Source organism: Hemicordylus capensis, chromosome 2 (assembly GCF_027244095.1).
Source record: "Hemicordylus capensis ecotype Gifberg chromosome 2, rHemCap1.1.pri, whole genome shotgun sequence".
NCBI classification, from domain to species: Eukaryota; Metazoa; Chordata; class Lepidosauria; order Squamata; family Cordylidae; genus Hemicordylus; species Hemicordylus capensis.
In genome coordinates, this window is record NC_069658.1 from 35,996,906 (window position 1) to 36,009,162 (window position 12,257).

Genomic DNA, 12,257 nt, shown 5'->3' on the forward strand with positions numbered 1-12,257 from the left:
CGCCCGCATCTGTCGCTCCCTTTCTGTTTAGACTGCACGTTTGCCTGGCCACGCCTCTCTTTGGAGTGCTCACCAATCAGCTGTCAGTCATGCAAGCCGGAGGAGCCGTGCACAGGCGCTCCGTGTCTGTCCCGTACGGTTAGCTGGAAGTGGTCACGTGTCGTGTGGCTGCGGTTATAGGGTTTTTGCTCTGCCAGCCTCACCGAGAAAACCACATGGCTCTGTGGTCGCGGGGAGTCGACACCGACTCGACGACGCAGTCAGTCTCTCTCTCTCTTTCTCCCCTGCCCGCCCGGTCAGTGCATGTTCGTATCTCGCTCAGTCTAGTTGGGCTTCTAGTAAAGAGGGAAAAACTTTCTCTCTGCGCTGACGGGGTCTATTCTAGGCACCTCTCTGCACAATAGTGGGGTCTTTTCACTAGACGAGAGCATTCCACTAGAATACATTTAAAGATAACTCTAAAAGCAAAATAATTGTTTTGTTTTTTAAATCCACTCAATTTTTGTTTTTTACAAAATATGATCCGCTTGTATTTTTTGTATTGTTGAAAGTATCAAAATTTAATTAAGAAAGTTAAAAGCACTAAACAAAAAATTATTTAGTTTTGAGGAGGGATAGCATGATCATATGTTTTGCACCATGGCTATCTGAAAATGCATACAACTTTAAGAAAAATAAACATACATGGTGATCAAAGCTGCAGTGAACAAAATTGGCTTGAGTTGTAGGACACCTATTCAGATTTCTGTGCAGCTGGGAAGCATACCAGTGGGTCCTGGAGAGGTTCATACCAGTCTTCAGCCCTGCCTAGCTTACCTCAAGTTTGTTGGGATGGAAACATGATATATGGATATATTGTCACCCCTGATATCTTCGGATAGCACAAGAAACAGGTCTAAGTACGTAGATGTTTTATAGCTTCTTGCCTCATAAACACAAAGCAATCTTGTGTTTGATTAACTAAGCTTTATTCAGAAACTCAGTTTTTCTCCTCCTTTCCCTCCCTTTTCTTTTTGACTCCACCACCCACACTCTCGACAGGATCCCCACTGGGACAAACTTCTAATTAACATAACATGAAAGATTACTAGATAGAATATAACACATCCCTCCCCTTATAACAACCAGAATCGCATTCATTTAAAATTTGGTGACAAAGTCTTGAAGTCTTTTAGGTGGTCTCATTTCACACACACTTCTAAAACTTGGGGTTTCTGGCACAGGAGCTGTTAGTGATTTATTTTCTAGTACAGAGAATCACTATCATCAGCCTAATTTGTGACGTCAAAACAAGAGGCAAGATCAAATTCTGCTCCAGTTCCTCTTGTGAGATCAGACTCCCTTCCCTCTTTTCTCATAGCATGCGTGCTTGAAAGTCTTGAACTGTTCAATTTCTTTCCATAATACAATATTGACAGAATCTCCTCAGATTTCAATTATTTGTTTTGGTCCAGAATATTGGGAACATCCCTTTCTCATTTCATAAGGCAGCTGTATTTGAACACAGTCCCCCACCTTAAACATTAGCTGTTTCGCACCCCATTTCTGATCCACATACAATTTATATTTTTGCTGCTTCTCCCTTACCCAATCTCAGATCTCTGCATCCTCAGGATGAGATGACACAGAAAGCCCTATAAGTTATTGCCATTGGGTAAGTTTGGTGGTAGGTTTGCATCCTCTCAGTAGTTCAAAAGGTGAATTCCCTATAGTAGAATGAGTAGTTATTTGATAAGCAAATAGAGTTTCATGGATTGCCTCTCCAGGGTTGTTATTGCGTAGTAGCCAGTTGTAAATGTTCTTTCACTAATCTGTTCATTCTTTCCACTAAGCCGTTCACTTGAGGATGTTGCAAGGTGTTTTATCCCATGGTTATGCAAGTATTGCTCCATTTCAAATAAGGTAAGCTGAATCCCATTGTCAGTCACTAGTTCTTTAGGAAGACCTTCTCTTGCAAAAACTTCAGCCATGAATTGGATCACCTTATTTGTAGTAATGTTGTCAGCTAGAAACCTCTGGCCACCTGGAATAGTAATCCACCATTGCAATAACAAATCTTTGTTTTGTGGGTTGGTTATCAAAAAGCCCCATTATATTCAGAACAAACTCTACTTGTTTGGGATACTCTACTAGAGTTAAGGGGGTGGTAAAAGTCTTCTGTGATTTGTCACACAAATCACAAGCCATACAGTGCCTGATTACATATTCAATGTGTTTGTCCATACCTGGCCACCTAAAACTTTCTCTGATTCACCTTTTAGTCAAGCTCATGCCCAGGTGACTTTTGTGGGCGATTTTGATCACTTTAGCTTGTAAGGAGGTTGGCACCACCAAATGATCAGTCCTCAGCACCAACTCATTGAGAAGGGACAGCTCACTCGCTACGTGCATGTATGGTTGAAGATGTTCAAGTACCCTGTTTTTACATGGCCATCCATTAGTTATGTGAAGTTTAAGTTCAGTAAGCACTGACGCATGTGCAGCAGCCATTTGGGAAAAACAAACTGTCTGCTGCGCATGCGAAAATGACCTCTGCGAGGCCGTGGGCTATGGCAGGCCTCACAGAGGCCATTTACACATGTGTGGCGGCAGCCAAAATGGCTGCCACCGCACACTACAGAGCAGGGGCATATCTATGGTAGGGCAGGCAGGGCACGTGCCGCGGGTGCCACTTGAAGGGGGGCGCAATTTTTTAAACTTTAAAAAAATGGCCACCGAAAACAAAATGGCCACTGTGCATGCTCAAAGGGCCTCTGTGAGGTCCTAGTCCATGCCAGGCCTTGCAGAAGCCATTTGAGCATGCGCGGTGGCCTTTTTCCCCCCAGCAGCCATTTAATTTTTTGTTAAAGGCCACCGCACATGTTCAAATGGTCCCTGCGAGGCCCTAGAGGCCAGCGGGGGGAGGGGGAACCTTTGAAGACCCCCCCATGGCCTTTAGGAAGCCCTCTGAAGGGGCGACAGGTATAAATAAATAAATAAATAAATTTAATATAATATGTCACTGTACACATATTTTGTTTGGCACTATGTCCAGAGAATCAGGGATTGTGAATACTGACCTGAAGCTTATGAGCTAGGATTGTATTCATTTGCTCTTACTTTGCTTCTTGTGATAAGGGAGTTAAACGTGATGTCTTAATAAGATGGCTATTAATGGTGAATTTGTCTTTGAATCAGTGTGAAATCCTTAGTATTAAGGCCCACTGGGAGTTTCTTGCTCTCTTTCTCTCATTTTAACTGTCTTTCTGAAAGACTAGAATATATTCCAAGCAGTGACACAGTTTACTCTGCATATCCTTTAATTATTTACAGAGTATCTGGGAAAAGTCAAATTCTCCATTGATTTTTAAAACTTATGTAATGGTGATGCTACAATGCATAGTAGAGAATTAGACAGGAACTTCTGTTTAGTTTTCCAAGTACACCTCCACATAGTATTTGGTATTTCATGAGCCCCAGCATGCTGAAATTTGTAGTTTTCCAGCATTTTTTGGTCTGGCTACATCCAATGCTAAATAGTTTTTGAAATATTAAAAGATTAACGAGCTTGACTTGTATTTTTGAGCTGATATTATGGTAAAGTTATCTGAAAGATGGGTGTCAGATGTTTGGACAGGGGGCGCAATTTCAGTGCTTGCCTTAGGCGCTATTTTCCCTAGATACGCCTCTGCTACAGAGGCCTGAACAGGCCAAAAAAGATCCATTTCCTGGGTCGCGGCGGTGATTTCAGATGCCGGTGAGGGGAAGGGGAACTCTCGCGGACCCCCCCCCGGGCATACAGGAAGCCCCCCGAAGGGGCTAAAGGTACTTTTACATTTATTTATTTTTCAATCTTTAAAAAAATCCATGAACTGTCCGGAGGTTCGGTTCCGGTCCGGATGGAACCAGCGGGCGGGATGGGTTTGGTTTGATCCCGAACCTTCGGACCATCGGACTGGTCCGCACATCACTAACTGTAAAGTGAACTTTCCGCCCCACAAGTAAGCCCTGAAGTGCCTCACCACCCAGAAACATGCTATAGCTACTTTTTCAATGACGGAATACGTCTTCTCTGAAGCAGTAAGCATTCTGGAAGCAAAGGCAACTTTAATTCTCCTGTCCACTTTTTCCTGGGTCAAGACAGCACCCCAACCATATTCGAGAAGCATCAGTGGTAACAATAGTGTGCCTGTTGGTGTCAAAAGAAATGAGAGCAGGGCTTTCAGCAATGGCTGGTTTGATAGTTTGAAAACTAGCCATGCAGGATGTTAAATGCTACATTCTTTTTAAAAAGATGCAGTGGAGCAACTTTTGAGGCAAATTGTCTAACACATTTAGAGTAATACTCACAGAGTCCTAAAAATGATCGAAGCACATCCTTGTTGTGTGGCTCTGGTGCTCCCAAATAGCTTTCACCAGGTCAGTTTTGGGATGTACGCCACTCTTGAGATATTGTGTGTCCCAAATACGTCACCTAGTGTGTGCAAAACGCCATTTCTCTGCAGAGATAGTAAGTCTGTGTTGTTGGAGTTTAAGACTTGTGTCAGTTTAGCATCATGCTACTCAATGGTTTTGCCATACACTAAAATGTCATCCTAAAAGTGATGTCATCTGTTGTCCCCAAAATTGCAAGCATCATTTGCTGAAATACCAATGCTGCAGAGGCTAATCCAAAGGGCAATCTTTTATATTGAAAAAGACCCTCTGGGGTAATGAAGGCTGTGTATTTGCAAGAACTCTTGAGCAGAGGAATTTGACGAAGACAAGTCCAAAGTTGTGAACACTGAGGCCTCTTTCACAGTAAGCAGCATTTCATTGATATTGCGTAATAGATGACAATCCACTACCCTGTTCGAATTCACATCTCTTAAATCAGGGCTGCTCAACTTCGGCCCTCCTGCAAATGTTGGCCTACAATTCCCATAATCCCTGGGTATTGGTCACTGTGACTGAGGATTGTGGGAGTTGTAGTTCAAAAACACCTGGGGGGCCTAAGTTGAGCAGGCCTGTCTTAAATCTATGTACATTAGGGGTGCGCAGAAACAGTTTCCGGTAGTAAGGTTCGAATTCAAGCCAAACAGGAACTGGACTGCCAGATTGTGAGCCAATTCGAGTTGAACCATTCGAGTATGGCACCTCCCAGTTTGTTCCGAGTGTTGAACCGCGCCTAACTGGTTTGGAACCAGTTCGGTGTAAAGGGGAATCTGGTGAGGATTCCCCTTTACAAGCAAAGGGGAGAACGCTGCCTACCTTTAAAAAGACCCTAATAGGGGTGGTGAGAGGGCACCTGTATGTAGTGTGGTGGTGGTGCAGCTCCTCTGAATTGTCCAGACTGGGCCCAGAGCTCCAGTGCATGCATGGTGGCCAGAACCAAGCTGCACTGGAGCACTGGGTCTGGTCCAGACAATTCAGAGGAGCCACACCATTTATAAGTGCCCTCTCGCTACACCTATCAGGGTCTCTTTTAAGCAGGGTTCTTTTGGCAGGGTTCCCCCTTTGCTTGTAAAGGGGAATCCACACTGGATTCCTCTGTACAACATGCCCCCTTGGACTTCTGAACGGTTGGGTAGAACTTGGACCAGTTCGGCTCAAACCCATACTGGAACCTCTTTTGGGGTGTGTGGTTCGGTTTGAGTCTGAACCAGTCAAACTAGGCCAGTTCTATTCAAACCAGGTTCAAACAGAACCAGTTCTGCACATTCCTAATACACATTCAAAGTGAAGTGTACCATTTGACTTTCGTACAGGAACAATGGGAGAGACCCATTCTGATGAATCAACAGGTCCTATGATGTCAGCAAGCTGTAATCTTAAGAGCTCTTCTTTAAGTGATTGGCGCAATGCCATGGGTACGTTCCTTGCTTTGTGTTGTACAGTTATTGCATTTGCCTTTATCTGCATTTTGTTTCAAATTTACGGCATTACCAGGAGTATCAGCAAAAACATCAGATAAATCAGCAATCTTATCGGCATATGGATGTTCCATCATCTGTAAATGGGTTCCGTGCTATATATTTATTTATCAAATCTGTACAGCACCCCAAACCTTTGTCTCTGGGCAGTTTACAGTGACATAAAACAAGTTAAAACATTATTTGGATCTAACATTATCTGTAGATATTTCTGATGTTTCCAGCCTGAGAATCCTTTTTGTGTCACATACATTTTCCCCTCTGCAATATATCCTTTGTATTCCAGGACAGCAATGAAGTATCCATTTATGGCAATAGGGGAACCTCCATATCCCCATGGGCAGACGTCTGAAGACTGCAGGCGCAGATCTGTTGTAGCAAGAAGATTATTGTAATGTAGATGGGAAGTGATAGATGGGAAAACCAGAATCAGTCATCATCCACACTTCATGGCCATTAAGTTTTACTTGACAATGTGGAGGAGCAAGCTCTGTATTTGTCACACTTAAAACGCTGTCAGGAAGTGATTCATCTGCCTCATTCTTATCATATAGTGAATCAGTAATGGAGTGGGAGTGGACAGCAGAATGGTCTGCTTAGCAAAGGGTCCCCCTTTTTTTGCACCTGTTGTAAGTGACCTTCTTTGCAGGACAGTCAGCAAAATCATTTTTGTGGGCAAAGTCTTCATATGTGGTAGTTCTTTTGTGGTAGTTCTTCCATGGTAGCAGTGGTAGTTCTTCCTTTCTTGTGCTGCCACCTTTTGGGGCAGTGCCATATGAAAAGATTGGGATTGGATTGGAAGGATTTAGACTGAACAGCCTGAATTTCAGGAAGCTCTTTTTGGGGTACCAAAGAGAGTGATTTAGCACAGTGAAGATCATTTTCCACCCTCCTAGCCATCTCTAGGACTTTATCCAAGGTAAGCTGCTGCTCCAGTAGCAGGTTTTCACACAGTTTGGCACAGTTCATTTTCATAACAATCTGATCCCTGATCATTTCATCAGTAAAGCTGGCAAACTCACAGGTTACACTTAAGGCATGCAATGCTGTGACATATTGATTGATAAATTCACCAGGCAGTTGGGATCTAGAATAGAACTTGTAATATTCAGCAATCACATTCAAAGTAGGATTGAAATGATAATCTAAGGCTTAAAGAGCAGCTTCATAAGGGTTGGCATCCTCTTCCAAGTTGTTAGGAAAAGGTAAAAAAGTAAATATTCTTTGGCTTTCAGGACTCAGGCAGTGAAGCCATATAGCCTTCTGCTTTGCTGGACTAAAATCAGGGGTCTGAATAAAGGTAAAGGTAAAGTGTGCTGTCAAGTCAATTTCGACTCCTGGCTCCCACCGAGTCCTGTGGTTTTCTTTGGTAGAATACAGGAGGGGTTTACTATTGCCTCCTTCCGCGCAGTATGAGATGATGCGTTTCAGCATCTCCCTATATCGCTGCTGCCTGATATAGTATAGTACCATTGGAGATTCAAACCAGAAACCTTCTGCTTGTTAGCCAAGCCTTTCCCCGCTGCACCACTTAAGGTAGCTGAATAGTGAGGAGATAATTGCAGAAATAGGACCTCCGTTGTTTCTAGGGAAGAGCAGCTTCTCCTAGGGTTGAAAAGGAAAAAAGGTGGTGGTGGCATTTGAGCCATGCTGCAGTGGGCATCCAGTGAACAACAGAGTCCAGGATTGAGAAGGGAAAAGTATTTTCAAGGGTTGTGCAGGTAAGCAAGCTGGAGAAACAAGCAGCAGCAGCAATAGCAGAGCCCCTGGTGGCGCAGTGGTAAAACTGCCGCCCTGTAACCAGAAGGTTACAAGTTCAATCCTGACCAGGGGCTCAAGGTTGACTCAGCCTTCCATCCTTCCGAGGTCAGTAAAATGAGTACCCAGAATGTTGAGGGCAATATGCTAAATAATTGTAAACCGCTTAGAGAGCTCCGGCTATAGAGCGGTATATAAATGTAAGTGCTATTGCTATTGCTATAGTGGAATTCAGCAGTTCAAGAATATAGGCCAGTGATGCAGTCAAAGGAAAATGCAGGAACCCTTTACAAGCCTTACCTTTATGCATAAAGTTAAGGCTGCCGTCAAGTTAGTGTTGACTCCTGGCGAACACAACTCCTGTGGTTGTCTTTGGTAGAATACATAGCTGGTTCAAATCTCATCGCCAAATGTTTTACAACAGCTTACCTCATAAACACAAAGCAATCTCATGTTTGTTTAACTAAACTTTATTCAAAAACAACTCAATTTTTCTCCTTCTTCTTCTCCTCCTTTTCCTTTCTGACTCCACCTGCCCCCACATACACTCTCTCTACAGGATCTCCACAGGGACAAACTTCTAATCAACAAAACATGAAAGATTGCTAGATAGAATACAATAGACCTGAATAATTATTGTGTGAAATCCCCTGCTAACTGAGCAAAGAGACAACTTTTAAAGTAGTGATTATCTTATATTTAGCAGGGGGAGAACAACTGGCCCTATCCAACCCCAGCAGAGCATCCCTCCAGTGGCTGTTGCTGGTATCTACCTTATGGTTGGTTGGTTTTTTTGTTTTTTTTAGAATGTGAGCCCTTTGGGGACAGGGGACCACCTTATTTATGTATTATTTATTTTTCTATGTAAGCCACTTTGAGAACTTTGGTTGAAGAGCAGTATATAAATATCTATAGTAGTAGTAGTAGTAGTAGAAGTAGTAGTAGTAGTAGTACCCTGTTTCCCCGAAAGTAAGACCTACCCCGAAAGTAAGACCTAGCAGTAATTTCTGATGTACCGCTAATTGCCCTAGTGCATTTTTGGGGGCTAAAATTAATATAAGACACTGTCTTATTTTCAGGGAAACACGGTAGTAGTAAAATGAGAAGAATTATCTTTCAGTTTCAAATATGATGCAAAAATATTTAAAACTCCGGAAGTGTTCAAATTATTGAGTAAACCCTTGATGGAAAAACGTGAATTGACTATCCTAATTAAAACATGTATCCATGCCTCTTTATCTTAATGATCTGTTTAGAATCTAGTCCACAGAGTAGTAATATGGGACTCAATCACAAAACAAAGAGATAACAAGTGAGTCATTCACCTTGCCTCATGATGTTTGTTTAAAATATTTGTAGTATTTGCCCCTCCAGTACAATACTGGTCCAAGTGGTTCACAGACAATAAAACTCAATTCAGTTAAAAAAAACAAGACCCAGTTAAAACCAGATTTACAAATTAAAAACCTACTAGAAACAGACTAAAATTCCTCTCTAAAAAATGGGTCTTCAAATGTTTCCTTAAAAAAAACCCAAGGGCATGGTGAAATTTGTCCAACAACTAAGAGGATTTCACCGTAACTCAATGGCGGGCCAATCCAGCCACAGAGATGTAGATGGAATGGTTGCATCAAGGGAATTGGATATCCTTCCTCAAGGAAGTGTTGCTGTTCCAAGGAATTGTATTTTCCCAGTATTCAGAAGCAATATTCTGTCACTGAGGAAATGTTCAGCTGGAAATTCCACTGAGATTACTAGACTGGCATAGTTGCATAGCACATGGTGATGAGCAACATACCACCCTCTCCTATGCCTACATTATCTCAAGGAATTCATATGCATTTGTACTTGTTACAAGTAGAAGGTTGCCGGTTTGAACCTCCACTGTTATGCTTCCCAGACTATGGGAAATACCTATATTGGGCAACAGTGATCTAGGAAGATGCTAAAAGGCATCATCTCAAACTGCGTGGGACGAGGCAATGGTAAACCCCTCCTGTATTCTACCAAAGTCAACCACAGGGTTCTGGGGGTGCCAGGAGTCGAAATCGTCTTGACGGCAGACTTTGAAGTCTTGATTAAATGTGCCAGAGGAAGCCCTGTTGACATTTAGTAGTCCTTTAGGGTAAGTCCTGAGTAGTACTATTGAGATATTTAGTCAGGACGCCAGACAGTGTTCCTGTAACCGTTAAACACCATTTCAGCAGCTACTCTACCTTCCTTTACGCCTCAGCAATGTTCTATTTTATGACTCACTTAAAAAACGTTTCCCTAAAATTCATTTGAAAAGCTTTCAATGAACTTCCCCTCTACTTCACTGGAACAGGAGGGGTCCCCCCACCTCACTGCTCTCTTTGCTTTATTTTGTTTTGTTATTGTTTTGAAAAGAAGAGGAAAAGCTAGCCACCTACAGCAAGATATTTTCTTTACGCTGGAACAGCATTTCATGGTCTTGGCCCGTGTTAATAGAAAAGCAATGAGGATTGTTGCTTGTTTTGTTTTAATCTGATAAAGCCCAGGATGGAGAGTAAAAGACCAAGGTTTCATGACTAGTCAGAGACCTAACAGACATTAGCAAGACGCGTTAGAAGTAAAGAAGGAAGTCTGGTATGTCAAGCTATACAAAGTCACGATCTCAGCCCAATTGGCATATGGATCTAAGAACTGAGGACATGAGGATGTTAAACATGCTGCAAATGCTTCTGCTTCACTGGTTTAGTCAGAATTTGGAGCAATACTGGTATGATTGGTGCTGGGTTATATTTGCATCCTATTTTTCGGTCTGGTTTGATTACCAAAGCAGCTGACAATGAACATTCAAAAAGGTTTACAATATGTTACAGATGCATGGAGTTCTTCCTGGAAGTTCCCCCCACCGGCCAGCTTCAGGTTTGAGGGGGGTCCCTAGCAAACTGCTCAGCCTCCATACATTGGCAGTGGGTGTGGCAGCGGGCAATGATTTCCATTTGTCTCTTCCACTGCCTCTGATGGTAACAGGCCAGTAGCAGCATCACAGCATTCTAGCCAACAGCCACTTGCTATATTTTTGATCCCACGATTCTGCATGAGATTGGATGACACGCAACACTACATGGGACCCTGTAAAGAAACATGCCAGGCAGAATCCAGCTAGAATTCTGCTGCTGTGTCCCTGTGGCTCGCCGGCAGCAGCAAGAGGAAAATAAAAGAAACTTCTGTCTGCCACCAAAATACATGGAAGAGATCACAGCCTTTGTTTGCTGTCTGGGCCCAATTTTCTCCAGAGGCAGGATAGGTGTGAGCCATGCCCCTGAATACTTGTGCTCCAGCACTTTCCCTAGGGTGCCATGTGCTGATGCCAGTCCTGACAGCCCTGTCTGATCATCTAGCAGCTGACAATGTAATTGAAGTTCAAGGCTTCCCCCCCTCCCCAAAGACAGTGGGCAAAGGATGCTGCATGTGGACTCAAGGGTGGGCTGATGGGCTTACCTGGAGATGGGGAGTCAGGGGGCGTGCCCACACAGACTGTGGGGAACAGATGAAGTAACGTTGGCAGGTCAGCGGGCCAATACAGGGGGAGGGGACTTGGAAATCTAATAGCTATTTCTCCTTCCAGCTGTCCTGCCAGCTCTTTGACCTTGGGGAGCAGTGCTGACCACCCTTGGAACCTCATCTTGCTCCTCTGTAATGCCAGGTCGGTCCAGAACAAATCAGAAACCATCCATGATTTGATTCGGGATGAATGCACTGACCTGGTATGTATTACAGAGACCTGGTTGGGGGAGGCTGGTGGCCTGGTCTGGTCCCAGCTTCTCCCTGCAGGGTACTCTGTTGAGGAGCGGGTGAGGGAGTGTGGGCAGGGAGGTGGAGTGGCTGTGGTCTGTAAGAACAATATCTCCTTTACCAGGATCCCTGTTGAGGTGTCGGACCATATCGAATGTGTGTACTTTGGGGACCAGGGATAGATTGGGACTTCTGTTGGTGTACCGATCACCCCACTGCTCAACAGAGTCCCTAACTGAGCTGACGGACTTGGTCTTGGACTTGGTCTTGGAGTCCCCCAGGCTTGTGGTGCTGGAGGACTTCAATGTTCACCTTGGGACCAATTTGTCCGGGGCAGCTCAGGAGTTCATAGCAGCCATGACAACTATGGGCCTATCCCAAGCAGTCTCGGGACCAATGCACATTGCTGGAAAAGCAAACTCACTGGAGCAGTAGACATGATCGCTCCTAAGCGTCCTCTGACCCACTTCAAAATTGGCCCCTTGGTATACGGAAGAACTACAGGGGCTTGAAGCAGCAAGGTAGACAACTGGAGTGCAAGTGGAGAAAGACTCTACTCGAATCCGACAGATTTTAACATAGAGCGCATTTGAAGATCTATGCTCAGGCGATACGTGCGACAAAGAAGTGATTCTTTTCGGCCTGTATTGCACCTGCAAGTTCATGTCCGGCGGAGCTGTTTAGGGTTGTGAGAGGGCTAGTATGTGCCCCTCGTCCTTTGAATCTGGAACCATCGATTACCCGCTATGACATGCTTAATAAATTATTTGTGGGGGAAATCTCTCCTATTCTGGCCAACTTAGATTATGTCTCCACTGCAATTACTTCAGTGTCTGATGTGGAGGT

At 43.8% G+C, this 12,257-nt stretch overlaps 1 long non-coding RNA gene across 1 annotated transcript; it reads left to right on the forward strand.

The window, feature by feature from the left end:
• On the forward strand, positions 1-8,893 carry LOC128341744 (uncharacterized). The gene is made up of 2 exons (XR_008314533.1): positions 1-3,804; positions 5,727-8,893. It is a non-coding gene; the product is annotated as an uncharacterized LOC128341744 (long non-coding RNA).
• Positions 8,894-12,257: the final 3,364 nt, after the last annotated feature.